This window comes from Papio anubis, chromosome 1, assembly GCF_008728515.1.
Source record: "Papio anubis isolate 15944 chromosome 1, Panubis1.0, whole genome shotgun sequence".
In the NCBI taxonomy this organism is placed as follows: Eukaryota; Metazoa; Chordata; class Mammalia; order Primates; family Cercopithecidae; genus Papio; species Papio anubis.
This window is the reverse complement of record NC_044976.1, coordinates 208822822-208834957: the sequence shown is the minus strand read 5'-3', so window position 1 is coordinate 208834957 and position 12136 is coordinate 208822822.

Below are 12136 nucleotides of genomic sequence, written 5' to 3'. Positions count from 1 at the left end.
GTGGTGTGTTCGCTTTTAAATTGGTTTCCCTGGACTGCTTAGAAGGACTGGAAGGAATTCGACTCCTTGGGCACAACTTATCGATGAATGAACTTCAGCTCAGTTACAATATACGAGTCCGTGGCAAGCCTCTCTCTAGGGAACAGTCTGATGAATCTACTTTTTGACATTTAGTGAGTCTCTTTCTGCAGAGCAGTGTAGTAGAGGACGACTTGACTTTTCCCTCCCTGGACAGTTACATCTTGGGAGAAAATGAGACAAGCATCCATGAAGAAGACACTGACGTGCACGCGCACGCGCCTACACACACACGCACACACACTTGTTTAAATCAGAAAATAAAATGAAAGGTATAATCTTGCTAGCCAGGCTTTTAAAGCTCAAGAGGAATGAAAATCTAAGACAGAGAGAGAGAGAGAGACGGAGAGAGAGAGAGAGAGAGAGAGAGAGAATAGGTTATTATGTACTACTGCCAGCTAACTATATAAGGAAAAAGTGGAGAGATACCAAAGTTGCAAAGATACCAATGAGGCTGTCCCACGGCACTCTAGAGATTTTGTTTAAAAAGCATGTAAAGAAAGATGACAGGGGAATCTCACAAGAAAGGACAAGCATAACGATAACTGAAAAAGAAGAAAATAATGAAAAGGAAGGAAGGAGGAAGATAAAAAGAAGAAAAAATCAAAGCAAGAAATTGAAGCATAGTATGAAGTGAAATATTTAACAATATTAAAGGCAGCAAGTGATTTTAATTCTATTTGGAACAAGAAGATAAATAGGAAAAAGAGCTCTTTGAAAAATTAAGTAATGTTAAGAGATTAGAGAAACACCAGCATACTAATTCTTTTATGAATCTATATTCTCCTCTAGGTAGAACAATCTTTAGGAGAGAAGCGACTAAACTTTGTGTAGAGAGGATTGAGATCGTGATGGGAAAACAGCTAGTGAGAAAGCATGTGGCTATTTAAATTAATTAAAATATCCAGGCTTAGGTAAATTGCATCCAGGATACTAGAATAGTAATAATAACAACAATATTGTAACAATTTTATTGAGATACCTATCAGAAGAAAATATAACAGTTCCTTCAGATATTTCTTTAATCTTTAAAACAATCAAACAAGTATTTTGTCCCCGTTTACTAAAGGAGAAAGGAATTTAAAGGAATAATTTAATTGTCCATTATATAGCTAGTAAGGGGAACATAAATTCAGATTTAATATATTTCCCATTACATAGAATTGTTATTTGCCTGTGGGAACAGGAGTAGCTTTGATAATATTTGATAATATTGATTCATAAAGAACAGACAAGGACCGAAAGAATGGACAATTAGTGATTATGTGGTTTTCAGAAAAAGAAAAAAGTTATTAATTTTTAATGAAAATATTCTGGTATATATACAATGGTTAAGTTTGAGACTGGCCTCTGGCAATGTTCTGGAGAAGATCCTGAAATAAATCATTTGTGACTAGTGAGAAAAGAAAAGGAAGCAGCTACAATTTAGTAAAATAAATCATACCAGATTAAATTCATTTCCACTTGTAAGTAGTTGCTAAACTCATAATACAGTATTTCCTGATGTCAGCCAACCTTCCCATTATCATTATGGACAAGGTAAATGTAGATTGCATGTTTGTATCTAACAAATTACAGTTTAGACAGAGTTGCCTCCAGTTTCTTGGTAAGTGGATTCATGCTGAGCTTGAATAAGGTATTGGTTCTGCCCTTGGTGCCAGACCATTCAGCAGATTTATCAAATTATATTTCAGAGGAAAATATAAAAGGGATACTTAATAGATTTGAGAATGAATCAAACTGGAGGCAATGCTTATTTCAAGATGCCAAAAATCAGAAACCAAAGAGTATTTACCTTTGGATGTTGGTCTAAAACAAAGGAAATCAGCTAGAACTGAAAAATACTTAGAAATCCTGCATTTTAAGTTTGGTTTTAAAATACACAAGATAACCAAAGGATTTATTCAATTATGAAACGAGACTCTGGTTCTGGACAAAACAATTAGCTAATAGCACTCACTTGCCTTTCTACCACAAAATAACTATAAAACCTGGAAAAACTATATAAAATAACATTTTTTTGCTTCTGCAAAACCAACATAGGGCTGCAATTTGGGGTAATTGGAGGCACATGGAATGAACCCATTCCCATGGACTAGTTTTCCTCAGGGAAATTTTTTTCAGCAGAAGTTTTGGGAGGTGGAGAATAAGCAGAGAGCTACAGTTTCACTGAGCAGAGGGCATACAGCGCAAGAGCTTGGAGCTATAAAGTAACTAAGGTTTCTGGAGGTGAACAAGGTAACGGAGAGATGAGTACTGAGAGGCAGCACCAGAAGTCTGTGTGGCAATTCCTCTCAGCTCCTTGGCTGAACTGCTAGGCTGCATGTGTCCAGAGGGATGATTCTGGAGACCTGACAGATACAGTGCAGTGGCAGAGAGGCTGAAATTTGAGTGGAGCTTCTAGTGATCACACAATTCTGAAGAGATGTTGGAGTTCGTTTCCAGCCAGAGTGGAAAGACTTTGGTGAACACCTCAGGCATTTGGATGAAACCCTTGAAGGAGACTCCTTAGATAGAAGGATGATATCCTAAGTGAAAGAATAAACTGAAATAGATGTGACTGAACAAAGCAAAAACTAGGCTTCTGTAGGATTAGGGTGATCTACCAATGACTTAACCACCTGCTAGAGCTCAACTCGAAGTTTTTGAGAGGAAGAAAACATAAGCTAGAATTTCTACAAATGCAGCATGCAATCAAAACTTACCAGACATGCAAAGAAGCAGAAAAGGCTACCTGATGGCCAAAAAAAAAAAAAAAGAAAAGAAAAGAAAAGAAAATACAATCAATAGAGCTCAAGAAATGATACAGATTTTGGAATTACTAAGCAAGGGTTTTTAAATAACCATGATTAATAAGTCAATGAACTACCCTGGAGATGGGAAAAATGGATTAAACAACAGAGCATTTCAGCAGGATATTAGGTTTTATAAAAATAATAAAATGAACTTTGTTGAATTGCTAAACCAAGAAGTAATTACATAAGTTTAAAAACCACCTGGACACTACACAAATAAAACTGATGGTTTCATATACAAGTCAATAGAAAATGTCCAGAGAGAGCAGAAAGGGGTGGGGGGGGAGGGAGAGAGGGAGAGAGAGAGAGAGAGAGAGAGAGAGACCAGCAGAAGCAACATTTCAAAAAATCGTGGTGAAGACCTTGAAAGATATTGATATGGTTTGGCTGTGTCCACATCCAAATCTCGTCTTACAGCTCCCATAACTCCCACATGTTGTGGGAGATAATTGAACAATGGGGGCTGGTTTTTCCCGTACTGTTCTCGTGATAGTGAATAAGTCTCATGAGATCTGATGGTTTTAAGAATGGGAATTTCCCTGCACAAGCTCTCTTCTCTTGTCTGTTGCCATGTGAGATGTGCCCTTTACTTTCCACCTTGACTGTGAGGTCTCCCCAGCTATGTGGAAGTAAGTCCAATAAACCTCTTTCTTTGTAAATTTCCCAGTCTCGGGCATGTCTTTCTCAGCAGTGTGAAAACAAACTAATACAGATATCAACCAAGAAATTGAAGAAGCTCAAAGAACCCTAGACTAGAAAAACCCAAAGAAAACCCCAGCTAGGCCTATGAGAGTCAAATGGCCGAAAGAGGAAAAAGAAAATGTAAAAACAGCCAGAGGTTAAAAAAAAAATCGCCTTTGGGGGAACAATACAAATGAACATTGATTTCAGCAGAAATATCATGGAAAGTAGAAGATAATAAAGATTTTTCAGGTACACACACAAAAAAATAAAAACTATCAAGCCAGAATTCTCTGTCCATTGAAAAGCATCTAAAAATGAAAAAGATTTAGACTGACAAAAACTGAGAGACTTCATTGTCAGCTGACTATAAACTACAGAACTTACTCAGGGTTATTCTTCAAGCTGAAGGGACATAGTCTCAGACTGACTATCACAGAAATGTAAGCAAGAATAAATAGCCACAGAAAGGGTAAATGAGAATATATAAAAGACTAACTGTTTAACATACAAAACACAAGAGTATCTTATGGGGCTTATACTATTTATTAAAGTCAAATATAGAATAACAACCTTAAAAGCATAAATATAAGATCCTTGCATTGGATGATGATTTAAAGTAACAGTGTTAAGGATGATTTTTTAAGTGCAACCAATGAAAGAATGACATCAAAACGCACAACAAAAAAGGTAATACAGAAAATAAAATTGAATTATAAACTATACTTGACTGATGTAAAAGAAGGCAGGAAAAGAGGAATTAATGAACAAAGAACAGATGGGGCAAAGAGAAAACGATAATAAGATAGTAAATGTAAAACTCAACTGTGTTATTCATTACATTAAATATAAATGGCTGTTTTAAAGACAGATATTTTTAGAATGAATAAAAATATGTATTTGCTATTTAGAAGAAAGACTTTTAAAATATAAGGATATAGAAAGGTTGAGAATAGAGAGAACATTCTATCATGCATATACTAAATGTTTTTAAGGTACTGATTCTCCTTAAATTGGCCTAAGTTCCAGTGCATTCCTAATCAAAATCCAAGATATGTGTGTGTGTGTGTGTGTAAATTAATAAGCTGATTCTGAAATTTTTATGTTTATTCAAGGAATCAAGATAAAACATTATTGAAGAACAAAATTGGATATTTAGACTTACTATCAGATTTCCAAACTTATTATAAAGCTACAGGAATCAAGATATTATGTTATTGTCAGAAGGAAGGTAAAATAGACCAATGAAGAATAATAGAAAGTCTAGATATAAACCCACACTTTTATTTTAATCTAAGCAGCCCTCAAATCAGTCAATAACAGTGGAAACTAATTTATGGTGGTAGAGAGTTACTGGGTTAGAAGAGAGTGAGGAGAGTATTTACAAAAACGTGGAAATAAAAAATACATGGGTTGATGGTAATGTTCTATCTTGAGCTGAGTGGTAGTTACTAAAGTAAATTGATATGTAAAAATTCATCAAACTGTACACTTCAAATGTTCATGCATTACTGTGTGTTTATTATATCTCAGATTTTCCAAATTATATGTTGAGTATTAGATACAAAGCACTAGGGTCCAGACAAGACGGGGAACTGAAACTTAAGGAGCATCAAATTCCTGCTCTCCAGAATGGGAATATCTGGTTTTCAAAAGTTTATTGAACCAAAACTTGGAGATAATTGTTAGACACTTGAACAACTTTCTTCCCATTGAGGGACTAAACAGTATACAGATTACATGAAGTACTAATTCCTCAGTACTCTATTTTCATTCTTCTGAGTTGATCTACCAGATTTAAGGATAAAGCGATTGATTGAAAAACACTTACTCTTTCAGAACTGTCTTTACTCACTTACTTTAAACCACTCTTTGGACTTTGCTAAAATGCCAGATACTAGGTGGTGCTCTAGGGATACTAAGACATCAATCAATAATTAAAGGATGTAGCTCCTCTTAGAAGTCTTAGAGGATGGCCGGGTGCAGTGGCTCACACCTGTAATCCCCGCATTTTGGGAGGCCCAGGCAGCCGGATCACCTGAGGTCAGGAGTTCAAGATCAGCCTGGCCAACATAGTGAAACCTCGTCTCTACTAAAAAAGACAAAAAATTAGCTGGGCACGGTGGCATGCACCTGTAATCCCAGCTACTCAGGAGGCTGAGGCGGGAGAATTGCTTGAATCTGGGAGGCAGAGGTTGCAGTGAGCCAAGTAGCACCATTGCAATCCAGCCTGGGCACCAGAGCGAGACTCTGTCTCCAAAAAAAAAAAAAAAAAAAAAAAAAAAACTTAGAGGACAAGAATGGTTTCCTTAATGTTTTGAAGAAAGAATAAATAAATCATGCAGTTCTAGAAGAAATAATGGTGATATAGGCTGCAGCTTATGATAGGGAAGACTTAGCTTAACTTTCATAATGCATCTGTCTGCCCTAAGACGTGGTGAGCTTTTCATGTCTGAAAACATTCCAATATAGAATGATAATAATAATAACTTCTGACCTCATTTTTTTCTCTCCCTAGACTGTGCAGTAGAAACCCTATATTTTTGTTAGGAAAGGGGCTATGCACTTTGTATTTATATTAACAACTACCTTATCAGGAAATTCATATTGTTGCCCTTTTATGGATGGGGAAACTGGACAAGTGACAGAGCAAAATCCAAACACAGCTGGGGATTTCCCTCTTTTAGATGATGATTTTAAAAGAATGCTGCCAGAGAGATTCGTGCAGTGTTGGAGAACATATATGACCTCTAAGATATTTTCCAACTCAGAGACGCTATGAATGTATCCTGAATGCATGGATGAACTTCAGTTTTGCAGATTCTGTGGCTTATTCAATTTGGTGAGGTTTCTTTATAAGAAAATAACACATTTATAAATATTAAAATAGGCCGAAGACCTTACAAGGGCGTTCATACAAACGAGAGACTCTGAAGTTTGAGTTTGTTCACTTCCTAGTTATCTCCTACCTGTTTGTCATAAATGTGTTTCGTAGGGAGCTGCTAATGACAGGTTCCTCCAACAGACTGTGGAAGAAGGAGATGACAGCTGGCTTCCCCTCTGGGACAGCCTCACAGCTAGTGGGGAGACTATGTTAGCAGAGTAATGCACTGACCAAGCAAATAGCACTAGGAGAAAGCTGGTCCGTGAGTAGCTGATGAGAAAAGGGGTGGTCATCATGTATGCCCTTTTCTGTTTTCTTTTTTATTGGGTTTCCTTTTGCCTCTCAATTCCTTCTGACGATACAAAATGCTGGTTGGAATGTGGAGCACCTGGAAGTCTGGTTCATTTTCTCTCAGTCTCTTGATGCTCTTTCAGGTTCACTTCCTGTTGTTCTCAGTTCTACACTTGAGCAATCCCCTGGATAGCCACAGCTCCCACAACTGCAGATCTTGTGATGACAAATTCAGCATCGCCCAGCAGAACTTATGTTTGTTTGTTTTTTTTCTGTCCTCTGTTTCCTGACCTTTTTCTTCTGAGTATTTTATGTTACCTCGTGAACCATCCTCTTCTCAGTCATCTACCTAGTAGTCCTGATTTTTTGACTTGTCTCCCTACAGCTCAATAAATCACTAATTACTACGGATTCAATCCCTAAAATTTTCACAAACTTGCAAATAGATTACGGGTTGAAACTTAGAGAATTCAAACTTGAGAAAAGAGTTTAAGTCAAGAAAAATGACCTTTACCTTGAGAGTAGAGGCAATGTTATTTCCAGGAATAATTATAACAATATTGTGTTTAATATTTGAATGTAACATTTGAATACCTTCAATATTCGTATTTGTGTTATTTTAATCTCGATGTTACTAACTCATTTTGTAGGGAAGAAAACATACTAAAATAGGCATGAGTGTCTTATTAAATGTGACGGAAGTGAATAGGTGGCAGAAGTTGGATTCATATTCAGTTTTCCACCACCCTGGAAATCATGCGGAGATGATTTCTGCTTGCAAATAAAACTAACCCAATGAGGGGAACAGCTGTTCTTAGGTGAAAACAAAACAAAACCCTCCAAAACCTTTATTCTCTTTATTATGAATCAAATTTTTCCTCTATGATAGTAGTTTTTTTATTTATTATTATTATCATCATTATTATTGAGACCCAGTCTCACTCTGCTGCCTAAGCTGGAGTACAACTGCACGATCTCTGCCCACTGCACCCTCCGCCTCCCAGGTTCAAGCGGTTCTCCTGCTTCCGCCTCCCAAGAAGCTGGGACTACAGGCTGCACCATCACACCCGGCTAATTTTTCACATTTTTAGTAGAAATGGGGTTTCACCATGTTGGCCAGGCTGGTCTCCAACTCCTGACCTCAGGAGATCCGCCTTCCTCGGCCTCCCAAAGTACTGGGATTACAGGTGTGAGCCACTGTGCTTGGCCATTGTTTTATATTATATAAATTTTTAAAACATGTATTGCGTTTACTTTGTATTGTATGTGGTACAATTTCAACTCAAGAATTTCCTGCTTAACATCCTACCTAGTTTGTGTGTTCTAGAGAACATGTGCCTAAGAACACAAAATAATTTTAACAGTTGCCAAAGAAAGAAATACATAATTTAGAGATTGAATGTACTCATAAAATACTACATAATTAATTTTAAAAGTATATATATTATATTCTTGATTATCTGTTGAATTATTAATGCTTGGAATTAAGACTTAATTGCATATCATTAAATATGCTGGCCGATGCTCCCAGAGCCATTTACCATGTGGACTGTGTAAAAATGACTTTCCTAGACAGTGGGAGACTGCCTTTTGACCTACAACATAAACTTCTATTACTGTTTCAGTCTCTATCTAGATAAAACTTCTTTTGGTTTTCATTTTTAGAGTTTTCTTTCTTCCTCCTCTTCTTTTTTTTTTTCTTTTTCGCTGACAGACATTTGGGGGTTCTGAATTTTCCTTCTCCCTCCCTCCCTCCATCATTCATGTCTTCCTTCCTTTCTTCTTTCCCTTCTTTTCTTTCCTTCCTTTCCTTCTTCTCTAGTATTCCAAAATTTTATAAACCAATAATCCTCTCCCTGAAATTTAATACATATGTAGCAACATTTATTAGCACTGTATATCGTTTGGCACGAGCATTTGATTTGCCTAGTGCACTGCCTCCTACCTCTTTAGTTGGTCATTGGATTAATTCCTCAGTTACATCTGCTCTTCTCTACTTCTACTTCTACATTTTATTTATTTATTTATTATTTATATTATTATTATAATTTTGGAGACAGAGTCTTGCTCTGTCACCCAGGCTGGAGTGCAGTGGCCCAGTCTTGGTTCACTGCAGCCTCCATCTCCTGGGTTCAAGCGATTCTCCTGCCACAGTCTCCCAAGTAGCTGGGATTATAGGCACCTGCCACCATACCTGGCTAATTTTTGTATTTTTAGTAGAGACAGGGTTTCACCATCTTGACCAGGCTGGTCTCGAACTCCTGACCTCAAATGATCCATCCACATTGGCCTCCCACAGGGTTGGGATTACAGGCGGGAGCCACCGTGCCTAGCCCTACTACAATATTTTAAACCATGACACTTCTTTCCCTGACATTAGTGAGAAGATCTACCTTGCTACTCTCCCAAATTCTACCCTTCATCCTTTCCAGTACATGTAGAATAATATTTTGAAGGCTTTGGTGATGCAACTCGTATGTTTCTATTCCCTGGGAGAGAATAACCTTTAAAATAAGTTCCTTAATATGCCCTCTAAAGGCCTTCCAAGTTTTAGCCCCTACATATTTATCTGTATTCATCCTAATGCCATCCTCATGTCAATTCCCACTGCTCCCACTACCTTATAAACCTTCCCTTTCTCTGGGAATTCTTACCAACTCTTTCCCCTCTTAGAATACTCTTGACTCTCCTACTCACCTAGCTTGCTATTGTTCATCCTTGAGGTCTCAGCTTAGAGGTCACTTTCTCAGGGAAGCTCTCTAAACCAAGTTGAGTTTCCTAGATGCCCTGTATGCTTTCTTTTGAAAAAAACCTTATACTCCAATTCTAATGCTCCTGTAGACAGCAGCCCTACAGGTGCAGGTACTTTATTGCTTTTCTCACTGCCATATCTCTACTACTCCAGATTTATTCTTCATCTAGGTCATCTTGCCTATTCTTAATTTTTAACATTTCCATATGAATTTTGCAAGTAGTTGTTGCTTTTCACAAAAACATCCACTGAGATGTTGATTGAGATCAGATTCAGTCTACAGATCAGTTTGGGAATAACAACTCTCTTCACATTATTGATTCTTGCAATCCATGAATATAGTTTATCCCTTTGTTAATTTAAATCTTCTTTAATTTCTCAAAAAGGCAATGAGTTCACCTTGATGTAGATGACCTTAATCTGGTCTGGCTTGAACTGATTTGAAGCTCAGTTTCTTCAGTCTTGGGGAGAATTGTACTCTTTCTAGGTTTTTATTCCTAAGAGGCTCCAGCTGAATCTCTGGGGTGGTTGAAGGAACCCTCTTACTTTGCCAGCCCTCAAACTCAATTTTGGTGTTTCCATCAAAAAGATTTCTGAAAAGTGTTATCTGTAACCTAATCTTTTAATCCTTGCATTCTACTTGGCTATTAATCCACTTGGCTCAGGGAAACAAATGTCTCAAAGGGAAAGGTAGACTGCACCATGTCAATCTTACCTGAATGTGCTTTTCTCTTCTCTGAGATCTTAGTCCCTGAATCCAGGTTGTATTGAGAGCAGTCCAATCTTTGACTTTTACAAAAAAATAATTTTAGTTGTTCTCCTTCAAAGAATTTGATTTGATTCTGTTAAGGAAGTCAATAGTAAAGTTATATATTTGAAGGCTGTATATTCAAGAAGTTCAAGATCATGTTAAATTAAAAGTTATAATTGCATAAGAAAGGCGGAAAATGCCTTTGTGATCATACTTGTAAGTGACAATGGTAATGTCTTACCTCCTACTCTTGTTAGGCCGATTTCTTGACTCTTAACCTGATGAGCTTACTATTCTATTCCTCTGTGTGATATTTCGGGACTAAATTTAGCATATATAAAACAAAGCCTCAATATTAATCTCAAACAAATTAGAGACTTATATATCCTACCCATAAAAAAAGACCTAGAAGTATACTAACACCACAGTCATCAGGAAGTCATGTTCCTTCCAGCTTTCTGCTTTGGCATCTATAATCTTGTAGGTTTCAAGTTCTCCTTAGGGCCTATAATGGCTGTCATAGTTCCTGTAATCGTTTCTGTGTTTGAGGTAAGAAAAAGAAGGACATGGTAAGAAGGAAAAGTAAAAGGGCTTATCTCTAGCCTGGGATGGTTCACGTCAACATTAAAAGACATATCCAACAACTGCCCCCTTATATCACATTGACAAATCTGTTTGCAAAGGAGACTATGAAATGTAGTCCTTTGCTCAGAGTAGAATGAAAGCTCTGTAAGTAAAAAAGACAGAGAAAATGGATATTGGTTGAAAATGATAGCAGTCCTGGAGTGGTGGTGCATGCCTGTAGTCTCAGCCGCTATGGAGGCAGAGGTGGGAGGATGGCTTGAGCTCATGTGAGTCCAGCCTGGACAACCTAGTGATACCCCTCTCTCTTAAAAAAATGCAAACCAGCACTGTCTCTGCTGTATTTTTTCTTTCTTGTTGCTCTTAGGATTAATGTATAACATATTTGGAAACATTACCTCTAGCTATAAAATAGCCTCTGACACATTTTCTTTCTTTTTTTTTTTTTTTTTGAGACGAAGTTTTGCTCTTGTTGCCCAGGCTGGAGTGCAATGGCACAATCTCAGCTCACTGCAACCTCCGCCTCCCAGGTTCAAGCGATTCTCCCTCCCTCCGCCTCCCAGGTACAAACGCCTCCCAGGGTTCAGCCTCCCAAGTAGCTGGGATTATAGGTCTGCACCACCACACCTGGCTAATTTTGTATTTTTAGTAGAGACGGGGTTTCTCCATATTGGTCAGGCTGGCCTCAAACTCTTGACCTCAGGTGATCCGCCCCATTCGGCCTCCCAAAGTGCTGGGATTATAGGCGTGAGCCACCGCGGCCGGCTGCCTCTGACACATAATTTTACTCATCCTTTTGTAATTCTGCTACAGTTCACATTGTTGCTTATATCACTCTGTTTGTAAAACAGATTTATCACTATAACTGATTACATTGCTATACACACCTAGTTATACTGTCCTAAATAAGCCTCATCTTAGACTGGGTTAAATTTAGCTGAAAAACATATGGGAATAATAGGTACTAATAGTTCTTTTTAATCTTCTAAAGTGTAGGTATGAAGTAAGTTTTATTCATTTACATACTCTCAAAGCTTAGTCAATACCCCATCCTATGATAAAATATTGAAGTCATTGAAATAGTCATAGTAAATAAGAATATAAATTGATTGAAAAAGAGTAAAAGAATTTTCAAGACTCCCAGAGTTGTGGAGTTTTCACTGATATTAATGACCTGACTTTTAAGACATTATTAACTGAGTTTTAGGCCTGTATTTGTGCCTCTTGCCAAGCAAAGGGCATGGCATGCTTTTTAACAAATGTATTATTTTGTAAGCTTACATGGCTACATATATTTGGTCTACTTTGAAGGCATGCCAAAA